The 21,149-nt window shown below is 44.4% G+C and overlaps 1 protein-coding gene and 1 long non-coding RNA gene across 5 annotated transcripts in view; one reads left to right on the top strand and one right to left on the bottom strand.

Moving 5' to 3' along the window:
* The window catches only part of LOC138761575 (partitioning defective 3 homolog B-like), a 1,428,627-nt gene that overhangs the window by 1,197,827 nt on the left and 209,651 nt on the right, over positions 1-21,149 (bottom strand). The window lies entirely within an intron of this gene.
* The window catches only part of LOC138761576 (uncharacterized), a 114,729-nt gene continuing 114,551 nt past the window's right edge, over positions 20,972-21,149 (top strand). Inside the window, exon 1 of the long non-coding RNA XR_011356377.1 lies at positions 20,972-21,062. This is a non-coding gene — a long non-coding RNA (uncharacterized lncRNA). The remainder of the gene's footprint in view (positions 21,063-21,149) is intronic.

Below are 21,149 nucleotides of genomic sequence, written 5' to 3'. Positions count from 1 at the left end.
TTTGCAATTTGTGAAAGGTATGTTATTGTGAGATTACAAGATGTGGCACAGCCTCTGTCCAGGACACCCGGCTAGGGGTCATCCCAAATCATGAAAGTCCTCCTCTTCCCTTTCCTTCATAATAACCTTTACCCTTGGGCACATTATTAACCAGCTGTAAATGGCATCTCGGTGAGGCAGCCAACAGGCCTGCATCGAAGCGGAATTAGAAAGGAATTTTTATTTTAAACTTAATTTGAAAGGAGTGTGGAATGAGCTGCCAGCTGAAGTGGTGAAAGCGGGTCAATTTCAACATTTAAGAAAAATTGAGATAAGTGGATGAATTAGAGGAGTATGGAGGGCTCTGATGCAGTCAATGGGATGAGGCAGAATAATAGTTTGGCATAAACTAGAAGAGATGAAGGGCTTGTTTCTGTGCTGCAGTGTTCAATGGAAATTTGGCTGAATGGTAGTGTGGCAGAGGGATGGTCCATTTCTTTTATGATTTTCTCAAATTTCCTGACAAGATTTCAGACTAGAAAAGATGCAATAGCCGTAAGTGTGTGTGTTCAGTTCCAAGCACTGTCAGTTCACTCTCTATCTACTATTTCCACAATTTGCAATTCACTTCTTAGATACAAACTCCAACCATTTCCTGGGCAAATACCAGAGCATTAATATCTTATGAAGGGGAGTTTCCTCAAAAATACAGTAAAATCCCCGTTAACTGGATTTCAAGCAACCAGCAAAATAAAATCAGAAAATAAATAGGTAAAAAAAAGGAAAGTTTAAAATTGGTAATTTTGTCCATCACGGCATCTCAAGCAACCAGCAAATTCACTTATTCAGGATCTACCAATCACCATAGGTGCCAGATACAGGGAATTTTACTGTAATGTCAATTGCAATGTGCTGTTCAAAACCAACCAGGTATATGCCAGCCTGCATTAGTCTTCATTCAAAAACATTTTCCAATCTTTTGATGTAGCAGGAAACCAGGCCAGAGTTCACTGGAATCTGAAATGGTTAGGTGGCTCTTTGATGGAAATTTGAGTCTTTCCATTGGTTGTGGAAATACCAATTCAGTGGTCACTCCAAAGGGTTAAGTCAGCCTTTTCAGGAGTAAGCACATTGATGGAAGAAATTTGGAGCCCTTTTTCAAACCAGGTTAATTGTTGTCTCTTGGTGCCTGCCACATTGACCACCGCCAGTGGGCTGATAACGCCTCAAACCGTGCATCTTGGCGCCTCACAGTTTGGCGGGCAGCAGCCTCCTTTGAAGAAGACCGCAGAGCCCACCTCACTGACAAAAGGCAAAGGAGGAAAAACCCAACACCCAACCCCAACCAACCAATTTTCCCTTGCAACCGCTGCAATCGTGTCTGCCTGTCCCGCATCGGACTGGTCAGCCACAAACGAGCCTGCAGCTGACGTGGACTTTTTACCCCCTCCATAAATCTTCGTCCGCGAAGCCAAGCCAAAGAAAGAATTGTTTGTTTAAAATCAGTTTCAAAATCAAATTAAATATACAAAAGCATGGAGAAAAAGGTGGGAATGTAGAATTATTTTATTGATCAGCTATATTGTTATTGAATGGTGACTGAGACATGAGGGGATAAATAGCCCATTCCTCTTTCATCGCGGCTGGCTGGCTGTACATGTGTTTTGGAGTGATGCACCAAAGAACTCTGGTGCTGAGGGTTTTATTGTAAAATTGGCACTCAACCCCCCCCCCCCACCCCATTTCCTGGCATCCCTTAGTTTGACCTCATTTTCACCTGGCTCCAATGAAATTCTCACCCTTTACATCTTAAAGGAGTCTGGGGAGAATTAAGAGAAATGTGGAGAGAATAGTTTGCAGGAGAACTCAATATGGAATGGGATTCATCTCCGAACATGCATGGGGTTGAATTCCAAGAGAAAGTAAGAGTGGCCAAGTCCCTGCCCTTGTCAAGATGACACAGCACAATGTGGTATCAAACAGCCTTGGTAAATTATTTGTCAATGCCCAGTGATTTATATCTTGTACAAAATAAGAAGGTTGTGACTGTTGGGGTTCATCACCTGAGCCCCATGACCTGGCAATAGGAATTACTCAAGGTGGTGTCCCAGCAGCAGTTTCACTAACGTTCCCAGGTCAAAAGTAGGGATGTTCAATGACATTTGCAATGTTTGCACTGCAACGTTGCTGCAAAATGAATGTCATGACATGTTCATGACGATAAATTAAGATTCTGATCATTCTCACTTGCATCTCCTCAGCAAATGAAGTCCATGCCTGAATGCAGCTATCTAGTGCAACATTCCAGCATGAATGAGTTACAAGTAGTGCTTACAGACAGCTCCACCCCGGATTATGAGGGCCCAGCATATGCGTACCCATTTATCTGAGTGAGTGTTTGGGAGACCAGTAGGACGAATGGGGGATGAAGCTGCAAATATCTTGTGCACAGTGGGAATGGGACATTTCCATTTGACCCCTCTCTCCCGATCCCCAATGAGTAATAATGGAGGCCTGGGTCAAGCCAAGCAGAGCCTGGAGAACAGAACAGAGTCAGCGAGATAAGTTAGTGTCCGCTCATTCACCCATCACAGTGGTTTCTTTGATCCTCTCCCACACTGTTGTTTATCTCCAACAGTTGAGGCCATGGTTCTTAATCTTTTTCTTACCACCCACATACCACTTTGTGATCCCTGTGTCATCGGTGTTCTGTGATTAGTAAGGGACTGCTTAAGGTGATTTGTGAGTGGGAAGGGAAGTTGAGAATCCCTGCTCTAAACCCAAATGTTACTGAAATATTTGGCTTGAGAAAAAATTGTCATTGGCCCACTTCCATTGGAGTTGTGAAACCTTGCACATAACGAGTCAATTAGGTACGATTAAAACAGTGGTTTTCAAATTTTTCTTCTTTCCACTCCATTTTTCTTTGGCTTGGCTTCGCGGTCGAAGATTTATGGAGGGGTAATGTCCACGTCAGCTGCAGGCTCGTTTGTGGCTGACAAGTCCACTCCATACCACCTTAAGAAATCCCTTATTAATCACAGAGCACCTATGGCATAGAGATTACTTAAAGTGGTATGTGAGTGGAAAGAAAAAGCTTGAAAACCACTGGTTTAGGCTATGAACAGTTCTCAGGTTTGGAAGCTAAGGTACTTCCCAGAAAGATTAGACAGAGCAGTTACTCTCCTTGGCTATTCCACAACATCCCCTACACCTGTGAGCTATGCCACAGAGGACAAAGGTGGATGGGTTCATAGGAACACTACTCGCTACAGGTTCACCTCCAGGTCATGCACTATAAGGACCAGGAGGTAGATCAGCAGTTCAACATCATCACTTGGTCTAAACTTGAGATCTCTGTATCTGACGACACCAGAAGAACTGCAGCAGTGCAAAAAAAGCTCCCATCACTTTCAGATTTGTTGTTGGGAGTACAGACATGACATTACACACATCCTGAGATTCTTTTTCCTGTGGACAAAGCAGAATCACCATTTTAAAAACTGTACTCAATGTTCACATGTAAATAAATAGAGACAATACAGAAGAGAAAAGAAAATCAATAAAGCAAAAGTAAGAGTCCTGAAATGGATCTCTAATTGAGTTTGTTGTTGAGGTGTAGCAGCTGTTCCTGCATCTGGTGACACGAGGGTGGCAGCTATACCTCTTTCCTGAGGGTAGCAGTGAGAACAGAGCATGAACTGGGCAATCTGCATCCTTGACTGCTGTTGTCGTTCCCTGTAGATGTTCTTGCTGGTGGGGAGGGTTTTGGGCTGTGTCCTGTACTTTCAAGGGTTAATTGCAAAATGGGCCATAAATCTCAGCAAAAGATGTTGCATTCAAAAAAGTAAATAAAATCTGAAGCAAACCTGCCAGTGCCTGTATTATAATCTACAATTTCCTGAAATTCATAAGTTGCTTAATCGCCAAACTTCCTCAGCAACTTTCCACAAATGTTATTAATATGAATGCTCTGTTAATCTATAATATAGCTCCGAAATTAGTTGGGGGGGGGGGGCAGAGAATGCTGCCAGGTCACCAGGAGAACAGTCCAATTATCACAAATTGCTATCATGAGATTTTTAAGACAGATAAAATTTTAATTTCATCCTCAAAAAATAAAATTCACCTGGCACTACACTGAGGATACATTCTTCCCTTGTGTCAACCCTAACAATAAGTTCAAAAGACCTAAAATCAAAAGGAAAGCACAAAGAAGTTCGCTATGAAATGTCACACAAAAACTCTTCCATTTGTACAAGCAACATGAGAAAGCCCAGACAAGTTCAATGAAATATCAGGAGATATGCAACAGCTGGTGACTGATCACAAGGTCACAAATTAATAAGTGGGTTATCAGCATTCATATAGCAAAGAAAAAGCAGTAAATGCTGAAAATGTTCAGCTTCCATCAATGTTCATGAAGGGAATATTCATGTTTAAGATGAACAGAAAAAGTTTACTAATAATGGTTTTTTTCTTATAAGCGTTGTATAATGTATATATGCACCAACATTTTTACTTCCTGCAGCTGAACAGGTACTTGCACATAAAAGCAAAAACAACTACAAACTGAATACTTAATTAAATTACAAAGACAATATATACTCCAAAAATGGATACATTGTGGCGGCGCATATACTCGGGGCGAACTGGCTTCACTTGTACCACCGCGTGGCGGGGCAGCCACGAGCAGATGGCACCATCGGGGGACCTCCTTGCCCCGTGGCTTTAGACCAGCGTGCGCCTCAGGCAGACATGATGACGTCACCGCCCGCACGGGGGCGGAGCTCACGCTGCCCTCAAAGGGGCACACGCGAGTTTTGAAATAAACAGTCGTTGAGAACCTCTAACATGGTGATTGTGAGTCTCCTTCATCATAGCTACTGCTACATTGGTGACCCCAACAAGTCCAGGCATTTGTCTGGCCTCTCAACATGGATCTCACAGAGATGAACACTGTCGCGGTGAAACTGCCTCCCATCTGGACAAATTGCCCACGTATGTGGTTTGGGCAGGCGGAGGCACAGTTTCACATCAGAAACATTTCTTTAGACGCCACGATCTTTTACTATGTCGTGAGCACGTACTCGACGAGGAGACTGTGGCCAGGGTGGACAGCCTCATCAACAACCCGCCAGACGATGGTAAATACCCTGCCCTCAAGAACCTCCTCCTCGGCACATTCGGTCTCTCCCCACAACAGCGCGCCCTCCAGACTCCTGCACCTGGGTGGGCTAGGAGAGAGAACCCCGTCGGCCCTGATGGACGAGATGCTGGCGCTGGCGGAGGATCACAAACCCTACTTCTTGTTCTGTCAGATCTTCCTTGAGCAAATGCCCGAAGACATACAGCTCCTGCTGGCAGATGAGGACTTCATGGACCCACAGCAAGTCGCGCCCCGCGCAGACACCCTCTGGTGCACCAAGCAGAAGAACTAAGCCACCCTCAGCCAGGTCACTGCCCAGGGCCTAGACGGCCACAGGCCTCCCCCCCAAGCACAAGCCGGAAGAACACCACCCTACCTGGTGCTTCTACCACCAACGCTGGGGGGCTCAAGCCTGTAAATGCAGGCAGCCCTGTACCTTTCAGGGAAATGACTCGGCCAGCCGCTGTTGAAGCCACGCGAACAGCCTCCTGTACGTGACCGACAAGCCCACCAACTGACGTTTCCTTGTGGACACTGGAGCGGAGCTGAGCGTCTTACCCCTGACCGCCCTTGAGACCCACAACAGAGCATGGGGCCCTACCCTGCGGGCAGCCAATGGATCCACCATCAAGACCTTTGGCACTTGCAGGGCGCAGATCCAGATCGGGAAGGACAAGTTCCGCTGGAGGTTCGTGCTGGCCTCAGTGAGCACTGCAATGCTGGGGGCCGATTTCCTCAGATCGCATGGCCTGCTGGTGGATGTTAATGGCAAACGACTAGTCAACGCTCGCACTTTTCAGTCCATCTGCCTCGATGCCACAGAAGCCGGTAAGCCGAAGATAACTGCCATCACCACACCCAGGGGCAAGTATTCCAGCATACTCGATGAATTCCCCACCATTCTGCAGCCTCAGTTCACCGCCGCCATGCCCCAGCATGGGGTCTATCACCACATCTCCACTCAGGGCACCCCGCTGCACGCCAAGGCCAAGCGTTTACCTCCCGAGAAGCTACAGCTGGCCAAGGAAGAGTTCTCCCGCCTGCAGGAGTTGGGAATCATCCGCAGGTCCAATAGTCCCTAGGCCTCTCCTCTCCACATGGTCCCCAAGACTGCCGGGGGCTGGCGACCCTGCGGGGATTATCGGCACCTGAACGACATGACTATGCTGGACAGGTATCCCATCCCGCATATTCAAGACCTCATGGCAAACTTTCACGGCGCCCAGGTCTTCTCCAAAGTCAATTTGGTACAGGGCTATCATCAGATCCTGGTCCACCCTGAAGACATCTGTAAGACCATGATGTCACACCGTTCGGGCTGTTTGAATTATTGCGGATGACCTTCGGTCTAAAAATTGCAGCCCAGACGTTCCAGCGCCTGAAAGACCCAGTGGGCGGGGACCTGGACTTTGTGTTCATATACCTCGATGACATTCTCATTGCCAGTCGTGACCATGATGAGCACAAGGTCCATCTCCGCATCGTTTGCCCGTTTGGCAGAGTTTGGCCTCGCGGTCAATGTGGCCAAGTGCCAATTCGACAAGCAGACTCTGCAATTCCTGGGACACACCATCTCGGCGGCCAGAGAAGGTCGCTGCCATGCATCAGTTCCTGAAACCCACCACCCTCAAGGGCCTGCAAGAGTTTGTTGGCATGGTGAACTTCTACCATCGGTTCATCCCTGATACAGCCTGCATCATGTGGCTGTTAGTCTCGATGTCCGCCGCAAAAGACAAGGTCCTGGTTTGGTCAGAAGAGGTGGAGGGTGCCTTCACAGCAACAAAGGACAAGCTGGCGAGCGTCACACTATTGGCCCACCTGCGCCCAGAGGCCCACACCACACTCTCGGTAGATGTCTCGGCCACAGCCGTTGGGAGCGTGCTGGAGCAGTGGGTCGATGGCCAGTGGTGCCCAAGTACTTCCTGGAGGGCAGGCCATTCACCACGCTCACTGATCACAAGCCGCTCACGTAGGCCCTTGCAAGGGCCAAATATCCCTGGTTGGCTCGCCAGCAGTGGCACCTATCCTACGTGTCGGGAGTTCACCACTGACATCGGCACAGGACAGGTAGAGACAATGTTGTGGTGGACGCGCTTTCATGACCCACAATCCACAGCCTAAACTACACCCAGTTGGCGCAGGCACAGAGAGAAGATGCAGAAACGCAGGCCCTCCACGCTGCCATTACAAGGCTCCGCCTCCAAGACATCCATTTGCCGGGCAGCAAGGACATGTTGCTCTGTGACTTTTCCACCGTGTCGCCACGCCCGGTAGTCCCATCACAGTGGAGGTTGTAGGCCTTCAGCATGGTCCACAATCTAGCACACCCCTCCGTCAAGACATCAGTGCGGATGGTGGCCCAAATGGCGAGGAGCTGCATGCAATGCCAGACCTCCAAGGTCCACCGCCATACAAAGGCCCTGATTCAACAGTTCAACCTTGCGGCCAAAAGGTTCCAGTACATACACGTTGATATCGTGAGCCCCTTGCTGGTGTCCAGGGAGGCATGCTACTTGATGACGGTGGTCGACCGAACCACGAGATGGCCGAAAGTTATCCCCATCAAGGACACTTCTGCCGAAACGTGCGCCAGGAACTTGCTTGCTCACTGGATTGCCAGGTTCGGAGTCCTGACGCACATCACCAGTGACAGATGTGCCCAATTCATGTCCGCCCTCCAGACACAGTTGGCGAGCCTGCTGGGGGGTCAAGCTCCACCACACCATGGTGTATCACCCGCAAGCAAATGGCCTGGTGGAGCGGTTTCACCATCACATGATGTTGGCCCTCATGGTCCGTCTCACTAGTCCCGGTTGGGTAGATGAGTTGTCCTGGGTTCTGCTCGGCATCAGGACAGCTTCGAAGGAGGATCTCAGGTATCATCTGCGGAGTTGGTTTATGGCGCGCCACTGTCGCTACCTGGCGAGATTTTCATTTCGGACATAGACTCCATGACGGACATCCCAACCCTGTTGGCAGATCTCCACAGCAAACTCGCCTCGCTGGCTCCCCCTCCCCACCACAGTAGCCAACCATCCCAGCTGCCCAAGGAGCTAGATACGGCTGAGTACATCTTCGTCCAGCGAGGCTCGCACACAGTGCCCCTGTGGCACCCTTATGAAGGCCCTTACAGAGTCCTGCAGCAATCCGGTAAGACCTTCACGTTGGACATTAGGGGTAAAAGCAAACTGTTTACAGTGGACTGCCTCAAGGCCTCACTCAACCGATTCAGACGGCCTAGCCCAAGCACCGAGGCCGTCCGCCCAAGCATCGGGTTGGGTTGTGTGGCGGCACACATACTCGTGGCAAACTGGCCCCGCTTGTATCACCATGTGGCGGGGCCACAAGAAGATGGCGCCGTCGGGGGACTTCCTTGCCTCGTGGCTTTAGCCCAGCACGCACCTCAGGCAGATGTGATGACGTCACCGCCCACACAGGGGTGGAGCTCACTCTGCCCTTAAAGGGCCGTGCATGAGTTTTGAAATAAACGGTCATTGAGAACCTCCAACGTGGTGGGTGTGAGTCTCCTACAACATAATCAATATTCAAAGTTATCCTGATCAAAATAAGTGACTTAACAATAGTGCAGATGGTCCTTTTGTGGTGTTGGAGCAGTCCATGATTAGTGTAACCAGGGAAGGTTCAAGAGTCTGATAGCTGTTGGAAAGAAATTGTTCTTAAACTGAGAGGTCCTGATCCTCAGGCATCTGTACCTCCTGTCCGAAGTTAGCAGTAAGAAGAGGTCGTGACCAGGGTGATCATAACTCCACAGGACATAGAAGCAAAAAGAGGCCTCCCAGCCCAAAAGTCTGGTCTGCCAATCAAATCACAGCCGATATATTTTTCCTACCTTCCCCCATTACCTTTGACACCTTTACCAATCGAAAACCTATCACCCTTTGCCTTAAATCTACCCATTAACTTGACTTCCACAGCCATCTATGGCAACAGATTCCACCGATTCACCACATTCAGGCTGAAGAAATTTCTCCTCTGTTCTGAAAGGACATCCTTTTATTTTGAGGCTGTGCTCTCTGGTCCCAGACTCTTTCATGACTGGAAACATCTTCTCCACATCCAATCATCCAGCTTTTTCTATATCCAGCTCATTTTGATAAGATCCCCCTTATCCTTCTAAACTCCAACGAGAGTTGGGAGAGTTGGCTCCCAGAGCCATCAAATGCTCCTCATATGTTAATTTTCTCATCTCTGGGATCATTCTCATAAATGGGCTCTTGGACCCTCTTCAATGCCAGCACATCGTTCCTTAGATATGGGGGCTCAAAACTGCTCATAACACTCTAAATATGGTCTGATCAAGACTTGTAAAGCCTCAGGATTAGATCTTTGCTTTTATATTCCAGTTCTCTCAAATACTAACATTGCATTTGCCTTTCTTCCTTCCGACTGATACGGCAGGTAAACTTTATGAAATCCTGCACTCCAACTCTTAAATCCTTTTGGATCACCCCTTTGTGAATACTCTCCCCATTTTGAAAATAGACTGCAGTCCTTCTTTATTCCTTTAATCAAAGTCCATGACCAATCTTGTCCCTACGCTATATTCCTTCTGCCCCTTCTTTGCTCATTCTTGCAAACTGTCGAAGTCCCTCTGCTAATTCAGTACTTCCTCAATACTACGCGGTCCTCCACCCAGCTTTGTATCATCCACAAACATGGCCACAAAGACATCAGTTCAGTCACCTAAATCATTTACATACAGCGTGAAAAGTAGCAGATCCAATACTGACCCCTGCGAAGGAGGTCCTCGATGATGTTGGTTACCTAAGTCTTGAGGTAGCACCTCACATAGATACATTCAATGGATGGGAGGTCAGAGACTGTGATGGACCTGGCTATGTTTGTTACCTTCTGAAACCTGCATTCCTGGGCAGTTGATTTCCCAAACCAGACTGTGATGCAGTAAAAACACAGAAAGGCTGGAGGAACTCAGCAGGTCTCACAGCACCCTTAGTAGGCAAAGATATATAACCAATGGCACAGTTGGCATGGTGGTTTGCACAACACTGCTACAGGTTCGAGTCCTGCGCTGTCTGTAAGGAGTTTGTACGTTCTCCCCATGTCTGCGTGGGTTTTCCCCAAGGGGGTCCAGTTTCTCCCTCCATTCAAAACGTACTAGGGGTGTAGATTAATGGGGTGCAAATTGGGTGGCACGGACTCGTGAGCCAAAATGGCCTGTAACCGTGTTGTACGTCTAAATTTAAATTCAATGATTCAGGTCTGAGCACTTCCTCAAGGTAATGTGATGCAACCCATCAGAATACTTTTATAGTGCACAGGAGAAGGTTGAAAGAGTATTCAACTGATATGCCAAATCTCCTCACACACATTCTAAAGTAAAGGTGCTGTTGTGCTTTCTTAACAGTTGCCTATATGTGCTGACTCCAGGAGAGGTCTTTGAATTCCTTTCCTTTTCAATATTTTTATTAGATTTTAGATAAGAATACATACAAAAAAAGAATGATACATAACAATGAAACAACTGCAACAAAGTAAGCAAACTCACTATAACAAAAAATTCATTATGCAACACTATTAATTCAAAGTTAAAGTTGAAAATAGAAAAAGAAATAGAATTAAAAACAACAAAAATAATTTTATAAATCAAACCCCACTCCATTCCAAAGTTGCATGGCTCATAAAAAGTAAAAATAAAAAGAAATAGAAATCTATGAGAGCCACATATTATTTAATTATAATTACCATTAAAGGTTATGAAAATAACTCAAAAAGGAGCCCCAAATATTTGAAAATTTTATATTTAAAACACTTGTGGAACATCTATTTTTCTCCAAAGTTAAACGTGACATCAATCATGTAATCACTGATTATGAGTGGGCGGGGAAGCATCTTTCCATCTGATCAAAATAACTCGTCTTGTAATAAGAAAGGCAAAGGCTAATATCCTTAAAGAGCTTAAGGGAGGTTGCTTTGCTGTGCTAACTGATACAATTCCCCCAATATCATTCAGAACAGAACAACTTCCCTGTATTTCTTTACAATGTGACTGCTGTTCCCTATTCTTCTGGCAGGATTAATGAGAGAAAAGGAGAGTAAAAGGGTCAATAGAAGTCACAGATTGATTTGCTTGTTGCCTGTCACATGTACTGAGATACTGTGAAAAGCTTTGGTTATTTTTACATATTCTCACACAAAGGAAAGCATGCATTGGCTCATTTCATAACCATCTCTTTACTTCAAAATTGAGATTTTTACATTTAAATCAAATGTAGTGATTGTTATTTTTAGCACTCTTAAGAAAATAAGTTGAAATGGGATTGTGGCATTTTCTGTCGCACCCCCTCCCCCCCCCCCCCACTTCATTCCAATATTCATCAGCCAGCCTTGACCCAGTTTGATTTGGCTATCGGCAAAACAGACCCACTGCAAATGCCATCTTCCTCGCCCTCTACTCACCCCAGATCATCTGGATGCCAAGGGCATGCATGTTGACTACTGTTCAAAGACAACAGCTTTGCCTTCAATACCACAGTTCCCAGGATCTTGGCTTAAGTGCCTCCCTCTACACTGGATCCTTGACTTCCTGTCTAACAGAGTGCAGCGAAGGTAGATAACAACATCTCCTTCATGATCACACTCAACACTGGCTCTCCTCAAAGATGTGTACTCAGTCCCTGACAATACACCCAAAACTGTATGACAAAATTCCTGACCATCTCCATCTTCAAATTTGTCAGGGTAGAGCAATAGCAGATGGAATTTAATCCTGAATAGTGCAAGGCAATGCATTTTGGGAAAATGAACAAGATTAGAACCTATACAATGAATGTTAAGGCCCAGGGGATTAAGGAACAGAGAGACCTTTAGATACAAGAATCTCTGAAGGTGGCAGCACAGACATCTTGTCATCATTAGCCACAGCATTGAACTTAAGAGCAGTGAAGTTTATAAAACACTTGTTAGGTCACAGCTGAAGTACAGTGAGCAGTTCTGGTTGCTGTTCTGTGGAACAAGTGTGTTTGGACTGGAAAGATACAGAGGAGATTCACTGCCACATGGCCTAGCATGGATCATTTCTGTTATGTGGATACATTGGATAGGCCAGGCTTGCTTTCCTTGGAAAACAGGGCACTGGCGGGAGACCTTTGAGAACTTTACACAATTATATGGGGAATAGGTAGCAGTGTGTTTAATATGTAACTTTTCCCCAATGACAGAGGGCAGAGATAATGAATAAGGCGCAAGAGGTTTTGAAGGGTCTGAAGTGGAATTTTTTTGACCCAGAGAATGGTTTGAGCTCGCATGCACTGCCTGGGCAATGTCACTCAGAAGTATCTGGGTGAATATTTTAATTGTCAAGGCTTGGAAGGCAATGGATGAGGTACTGGTAGATGACCCTATCCTACATATCTTTTCTTCACATTTCCAGCATCGGTGCTTTTCTTTTGCTTTCATTGTAGACATCTGGGCTCAACAATGAACAAATTCACCACACAGATTCCATATTTCACACCATAAAACATAGTAGAATAGGCTATTAAGCCCAATTAATCATGAGCCAATCCATCTTTCCAGTCAGCCCCAATGCCTGGGCTTCTCCCTATAACCTTTGATTCCCCAGTTAATCATTCTCCATCTTAAATACACCCAATGACCTGGCCTCCACAACTTCCTGTGGCAACAAATTTCACAATTTCAGCCTTTGGGGCCACTCCTTGCGCTTCAAAATGCAAGTGATTTCAGCTGCGTGGGGGATTATGGGTAGGGAACACGGGCATTGCTCTGCCGCGTATTTATAATGGGTGCCACTTTGGCACCAGTTGCCCCACCACCATTGGCTCCAGAGGTGCTATGAGGCACCACTCAACATGGATGCGGCGCAGGAGCAGCCTTTTAGGGCTTTTAGGGCTTTTACACTAATCTTGCCTCTCTCTAATTTCTAATTTTTCGCTAGTTCCAATGATAACTTGAAACCCCAATTGCCACTCCACAGATGCTGTCTGCCCCACAGAGTATTTGCAAGAATTTGTATTTTATTTTTAAAATCTCCTCTGCCATTTTCAATGGAGTGTTATGATAAAGCTGGTATTGTTCTTCAATGTGTATAATAAAATTTATTTAATTTCATATTTCTTCACAACTTAATATTCTATTTAACCCACTTTCCCAAACTCTAGCAATGCCCCGAGGGGTCCTTCAACTATGTGGCACCAAAGCTATGTACAGATAACATTTCACATTAATTTTAATTGCATAATTATCAAACTAATTTGCCTACTTTATTTTTCTAAGGCTTAAATTCAGCTTTCAAGTTCAACAGTATTATTCTGAAATCTTACTTTACTTTCTCCCACAGTAGACTTTCATCAATATGACTCAGTGTCCTCAGCCCTTCCATAATTCTTTTGATGTTTGCTTTCTGCTCCGATTTTTTTTTTTAAATAGTGTTCGATCATCAATGAAAATGCAAATTTATGAAACACTTTGTAACCAATAAAGTTTTTTTGAAGTGTAGTCCCCATTTTAATCTGGAAAACACACAGCGACTTTGTGCGCTGCAAGGTAGCAAAAATTAGCTTTGAGGAAAGTGATTAGACTTTATAAGTTTAGCTTAAAAATATAGAACATAGATTATCAAACACTACAGCATAGTACAGACTTTTCAGCCCTCAATGTTGTGCCAACCCATATATTCCTTAAAAAATATACTAAACCCTCTCTTGTAATCCTCTATTTTTCTTTCATCCATGTGCTTGTCTAAGTCTCTTAATTGGCATGAATATTTCAGCCTCAACCACCATCTCTGGCAATGCATTCCAGGCACCTACAACTTTCTGCGTAAAAAAAATTACTCCAATATCTCCACTAAACTTCCCTCCTTTTACTTTGTGCATTTGTCCTCTGGTGTTTGCTATTTCTGCCCTGAGAAAAATGTTTTTCGCTGTCCACTCTATCTATCCCTCTCTTAAGCTTCAAGACCTCTATTAAGTCTCCTCTCATCATTCTATGCTCCAAAGAGAAAAGTCCCAACTTTGGTAACCTTGACTCATATGACTTGTTTTCCAATCCAGGCAACATCCTGGTAAATCTCCTCTGCACCCTTTACATAGCTTCCACATAAGTGTCATCTCACCAAAGATTTGTAGAGTTGTAACATGGCCTCTCTACTATTGAACTCAATCTCCCTATTAATGAAGTCCAACATGCCTTAGGATTTCTTAACTATCCTATCAATCTGCATGGCAACCTTGAGGGATGCAAGGATTTGGACCCCAAAGTCCCTCTGTTCATCCACACTTCTATGTAACTGACCATTAACCCTGGACTCAGCCTTCTGGTTTGTCCTTCCAAAATGCATCACCTCACACTTATCCAGATTGAACTCCACCTGCCACTTTTCTGCTCAACTCTGCATCCTGACTATATCAGTTTGTAGCCTACAAGAACTTTCAGCACCATCCACAACTCCTCCAACCTTCGTATCATCTGCAAACTTACTGACCCATCCTCCCGCCTCTTCATGCCGGTCGGTCATTTATAAAGATCACAAAGAACAGGGGTCCCAGAACAGATCCTTGGTTGAAGAAAACATTTTGGCCTGGACAACTTATTTTCTTCAAGATAATGCCATATGATTACACAAGACTCGTACCACCAGGTTCAGCTGCTACCCCTCCACCATCAGACTCCTCAACAACCAGCTTAATCAGGGACTCATTTAAGGCACTTAATTTTGCACTTTAATTTTTTTCTCTCTGCATTGCACAGTTTGTTTACATTCATTAACTGTTTACAGCTCTTTATTTGTTTATATGTGTACATTGTGTGGGGACATCACATGATGCCTTGAGAGACAACACACAGCCTCACGATTTAATAGTGTCCAATTAGCAAAGTTTTTAAAAATCAAAATACTTTCAAGTAATTAGAAAATAGTTAACTATCTTTTAACTACAACTACAAGACCTGAAGATAAGAAAAAGAAAGAAGCTGGGCTTATTTTGACTCTGAAGCAGGCCGTTGAATTACCTTCTGGATCTGCCAGTGACGACCTAGATGAGGGAATGTCCTCCTGAGCCGATTTGGCATCGACCTGCAAAGATGGCACCGGTGGAAGACAAAACTCTTTTACGTATGCATGGTACAGTCGAACATTAAGCTATGAAAGCTATGAAAGTGGGAGAAAGTGATCAGGATTCATCATTCAGAAGTGGAACAAATAAGAGGCAAGACAGATTTCTAAGAAAGAAGTAAGCATGTGTATGTTGTGTACAGTTTTTTCTTTGCACTACTAATAAGTAGCAATTCTGCCACGCCTGCAGGAAAAATGAATCTCAGGGTTATATGTGATGTCATGTATTGTACTTTGACAATAAATCGCAAATCTAAAATCTGATTATTAAGATCAGCTGAGGACGCAGGTGGGATCGTTTTAATATTTCATCCAATGGAATAAAATGCAAACAAAGTATGTCAGTACCATAGAAATTTCTCTGTAGATTACTAGCTCACATCTCTGGAGAGGAACACAAATCTCTTGATTTAGGTGAAAATGTTACTCTCTATGGCTCACTCACTGAGTAATCAGGCTACACAGGCAACATGCTAAATTACATAAACAGAAAAGTTGTGCGTAGAGTGATGACATGGAAAGAGGTCCTTCAGCCCCAAATAGTCTAGACTCTTTTGCCTGCGTTTGGCCCATATCCATAGAACACTGCAGCACAAAAAACAGGTCATTCAGCCCTTCTAATCTAGTTAAGCGCCCTAACGATATTGAATTCGCGCCCTTAACTCTTGCGCATGTGCCAACCAAACTCTGTAACGTGAACTGCACATGCGTCAACTGAAGATTCGCGCATCAGCACAGTAATCAAGATGCCCATATCCAGCCTACGGACCCCGGTACACTGACAAACAAGGTAAGTATGCACATTTTGGCTCTTACATGCCCTGTATCCCTGTTATAGTTTGTCATACACATATAAACCACACAAATTTTACATATTTTAAACAAATTTTCAATCAAATGCGCAGATGGACGCAAGTCACATATGTCGCAAGTCGGGGAGTACCTGTACAGAATATTACATAAAACAGTCAGCAGAACAAGAGGCCGTCACACAGGAATGAACATTTCTTCACTTAAGACACAAAGAGAAGTTATCCATTTACTGCCCTTGAAACTTGCAAAAAACAAGGTTGGTAAAGTACATTACTAAGGGGAGAGGAGGCAGGGATAGAGCAAAGGGAACAGAATAAAGGAAATGCCTAAATTTATGTGTCTTTTTGTAACCTTGGGACATGCAGAGTAACAGACCTATCACTGACTCAGCAAGTTTTTTTTCCCTGCGATATATTTTCATCTATGATATGGAAACAGTCCCTGGAGCCCAACTTCCATCCCAATTAATCTTGCCTCATTTGCCTGCATTAGACACATAATCCCTCTGATCCTCTCCTGTCCACGTGTCTGTCTAAATTCCCCTACGCTGCAAAAAAGACTATTTACCTTCCCCTCATAACTTTATAACACTCTACGAGGTCCCACCCCGACACCTCTTAGGTTTTACATCAGGGAAAAAAGTTTTAGCATCTCCTTGTAATTTAAGATGCCCATTCCTGGTAATATTTGGATGAATCTTTTCTGTACCCTTTCCCATGCTACCCTAACCCTAAACTAGTCCAGGACCACCAAAAGATCTCTTTGTACTATTGAAACATCACTTTGTTTTCCTCACACTAACTGCAACTGTCAATATTTATCAATCTATCCTTTTATACTTATTATCTCTTTTCTATCCTGGCACATTCTGTTAAATGTTATCATATTTGGCATATTTTCCATACCTGTGAAGCTCCACCAAGTAATAATTTTAGTACTTATGTCTATGACAATAAACTCTCATTATATTACTCCAGGTTAATGAGATCTTTCCTACAACTGGGTGACCAAAACTGTGCACAATACCAAGTGCATTCTCATCAACGTCTTGTACACTGCAATGTAATAGCCCTGCTCCAGGACGTAAGTCATAGATTTTCCTACTCTTTGCAATATGTTTTTTTTGGTCTTATCTGTTGTGTGTTTTATGTACCTGGGAAACTGCAACAAGGAAGATTTTCATTGCATCAGATCATTGTACTGATGCATATGACAATAAACAACATTTATTCAGAGCATTTCGTGGCAAATCAAGTACGTTTTTTGTGCAACAGAAATGTGTACAGTGTTGAATTGATTTTTGAGAGGAGCATATGCATGGCAGAAATTATTTTAAAAACTACAATAGAATGGATTTTATCCTATCAATAAGGTTTCTCCAGTTAACGTGAGAATTGAAGATCAAAATGATAAAATAAAAATACATGAAACACTAAGAGGGATGTAATTTAGTACACATCGTTTATGCTGCAAACAAGCCTGCAACATTGGTCTACTGCAGGTTTTAGCCCATCTTGCAACAAATCCATCAGAAAAATTTATTAAGACCTGATGACCATGCAAATTATCCATTAGAGAGATTAGTGCTTGATGAGGTCAATGGCTTTTCCACAATCTACAGCCTCACTGCTTTTCTCAAGTGAAGATAGTCATTCTTGCTATAAGTATTTGAGAGAAGGGAAATTGTGGAAAATATTTTAGAAGACTACAGGAAGCAACTCATGCGCCCATTTTTCAGTGTCACCTTTCACAAACAAAACAGAAGCTTTGCTCCAATCACCAATCAACTGAGCATCACATCCATCTGCTGGCAGGTCTACGTTCCACTTCCGGATACCCTGTTCATCTAGCCCCGGAGCTTAATCTATCCATTTCTCCCTCACTTGTTTATCCAGCTTTCCCTAATGTGTTGATATTACTCACTTGTGATCATAAGCAACAATTATAAAAGGCCAGGTAGACACTCCTAGAGAACTTCCTGACACCAAAGAAGTTTCGAAACAAAGGAGAATCAGAATTTGGTGTCATTACCCCTGATGCAAAATTTGTTGCATTGCAGCATTATCATGTGCAAATATTGCAAGGAGTACATTTCAAAACTAATAATATAGTGCAGGAAAACAGGAGAAAGTAAGGTTCGTTGTCCATTCATAAGTCTGATGGCAGAGGGGGAAAAAGCTGTCTTTGTGCTGCTGGGTGCTTGTCTATAGGCTCCTGCACCTTTTTCCCCAATAGTAGCAGAGTGAAGAGGCTATGGCCTGGGTGGTGGGTGGAGGATAGAGGCTACTCTCTTAAGACACCGCTTCTTGTAAATGTCTACAATGGAGTGAAGACTTGTGTCCGGGATGTTGCTGGCCAAGTTAACAACTCTCTGGAGCTTTGTTCTGTCCTATGCATTGGCACCTCCATACCAGACAGTGATGCAACCAGACAGAATTCTCTCTACCGAACACCTGCAGAAAATTTCCAGAGTCTTTGGTGACCTACCAAATCTCCTCAAACTCCTCACCAAGTACAGCCACTGACGAGCCTTCTTTTAATTGCATCAGCATGAAGAGTTCAGGACGGATCCTCAGACATTTTGACACCCAGGAATTTGAAGTTCTTGTCCCTCTCCACTGCTAACCCCTCAATGAGGACTGGTTTGTGCTCTCTTGACTTCTTCTTGAAGTCCATAAGCAGATCCTCCTGAGAACAAACTGTAGGTATAGGAAAATGGTCAGAGAGTCAGAACAGTAGAAACCACAGAAGTTTTCCTCCTCTCTCTGACCAAAGTCTTTTCACATCCTTAGTGTAATATCAATACATTTCCATCAATGTACAATGTTACATTTGTTCTCTATTTAGCATCATTGCTACCACTGTGGCCCTTTGGAGTTACTATTCCCGCTGTTTGAGGGGCTTCCCTTCTGTCTCAGCTCCTCAATGCTCAGTACCAGAAGAACACTAGACTGTACATCAGAAGTACACAGTTAGTGTGGGGTGGCATGGTTAGCGTGGCAGTTAGCACAACACTATTACAGCACCAGCATCATGGACACTGTCCGTAAGGAGTTTGTACATTCTTTCTGTGACCTGCATGGGTTTCCTCTTGGATGCTCCACTTTCCTCCCACCTTCCAAAAGTGTTTTGAATTTGTAAGCTAACTGGTGTATTTGGCCCGTTATTGTGCAGTATCTCTAAATATTTTTTAAAATTTAATTTAACATTCTTTGGCTTGGCTTCGCGGACGAAGATTTATGGAGGGGGTAAAAAGTCCACGTCAGCTGCAGGCTCGTTTGTGGCTGACAAGTCCGATGCGGGACAGGCAGACACGATTGCAGCGGTTGCAGGGGAAAATTGGTGGGTTGGGGTTGGGTGTTGGGTTTTTCCTCCTCTGCCTTTTGTCAGTGAGGTAGGCTCTGCGGTCTTCTTCAAAGGAGGTTGCTGCCCGCCAAACTGTGAGGCGCCAAGATGCACGGTTTGAGGCGATATCAGCCCACTGGCGGTGGTCAATGTGGCAGGCACCAAGAGATTTCTTTAGGCAGTCCTTGTACCTTTTCTTTGGTGCACCTCTGTCACGGTGGCCAGTGGAGAGCTCGCCATATAACACGATCTTGGGAAGGCGATGGTCCTCCATTCTGGAGACGTGACCCATCCAGCGCAGCTGGATCTTCAGCAGCGTGGACTCGATGCTGTCGACCTCTGCCATCTCGAGTACTTCGACGTTAGGGATGTAAGCGCTCCAATGGATGTTGAGGATGGAGCGGAGACAACGCTGGTGGAAGCGTTCTAGGAGCCGTAGGTGGTGCCGGTAGAGGACCCATGAAAGTTCATGAAATAGCTGAGGTTTGTTCAGCAACGACATTTGGAGTGGTGGCACTCAATAGCCATTTTTACATTTAGCATGAGGTTTAAAACATTAGTGGCTCGGAGCCCTTGATTTGTGCTAGTTTTGCCGCCTGGTAACTCTACGTAAGCAACATGAATTGGTTTAGGGTATCAACAGTTATGGGGACATGGCTGGACAGTAGGATTGAATGGGAAAATGGATCAGCCCATGATTCAGTGGTGATGCACACTCGATAAGCTGAATAGCCTATTTCTGATCCTATGTCTCATGGCCACTTTTTCCACTGATGGATGAGTCAGTTATGACTCATCATTAACATTCACAAGGTGTGATTTCAATTGCCACTCTTGTAATCCATACACATCCCTCTAGTTCAATACTGAGGGAGAGCTGCTGACGTCTGGCTGAGCTTTCCTGTACTTGCCAGGTGAATGTCAAAGGTTGAAGTAGACTATCTTTATGAAGTTTTCCCCATATAAACAACATACATCAGTCTAATAGCATTGCTCAGTAGATTGTCCAGTCATCAGCTTTGCAGTTTGTTGGAACCAGATGCCCACAAATCCCTGTTGCATTATCCACATCACGTGAGATGGCAGGAGCATCAGTAGTTTGCAACACCCACAGGACTGCAGCAACTTTCCGTCTGAACCTTCCAAACCTACAACCTTTACCAACTTGAAGAACAAGAGCAGCAAAAGCATGATGGAAGTTGCCCTCCAGGTTACACACCACCCTGACTTGGAAATATATCAGTGATCTTTCACCATCACTGAGTACAAAAGAATCACCATTGTGGATGTAACCACATCTCATCCAGCAGTGGTTCAAGAAGGCAGCTCACCACTATCTTCCCAAGTGGAGTTAAATGCTAGCTTTCCCTGTGATTCCCACATACCTTGAATGATTACATTAAATTTAAAATTACTTTTAAGATTGTTTTTTTTGTTTACATCTGTATATCAAGTACAGTTTTTTTGCACTACCAATGAGTGGTAATTCTGCCTCCCCCTCATCCACAGGAAAAAGAATCTCAGGGTTGTTTGTGATGTCATGAATGTACTCTTGACAATAAACCTGAAATCTGAAGATTATGAGGAGCTTAGAAAGGGGTGACAGACAGCACCTTTTTCCTGGGGGAATCAATAGTAAATACCAGAGGACATCTGATTAAGGTGAGTAAAGGAACTTTTTGGAGAGATGTTAGAGCTAAGTTTCCTTTTTACACAGAGTGGTGGATGCCTGGAATGCATTGCCGGGGG

This window comes from Narcine bancroftii, chromosome 4 (genome assembly GCF_036971445.1).
Source record: "Narcine bancroftii isolate sNarBan1 chromosome 4, sNarBan1.hap1, whole genome shotgun sequence".
Classification (NCBI taxonomy): domain Eukaryota; kingdom Metazoa; phylum Chordata; class Chondrichthyes; order Torpediniformes; family Narcinidae; genus Narcine; species Narcine bancroftii.
The sequence above is the reverse complement of the archived record's forward strand: the minus strand, read 5'-3'. Positions and strand labels throughout refer to the sequence as shown.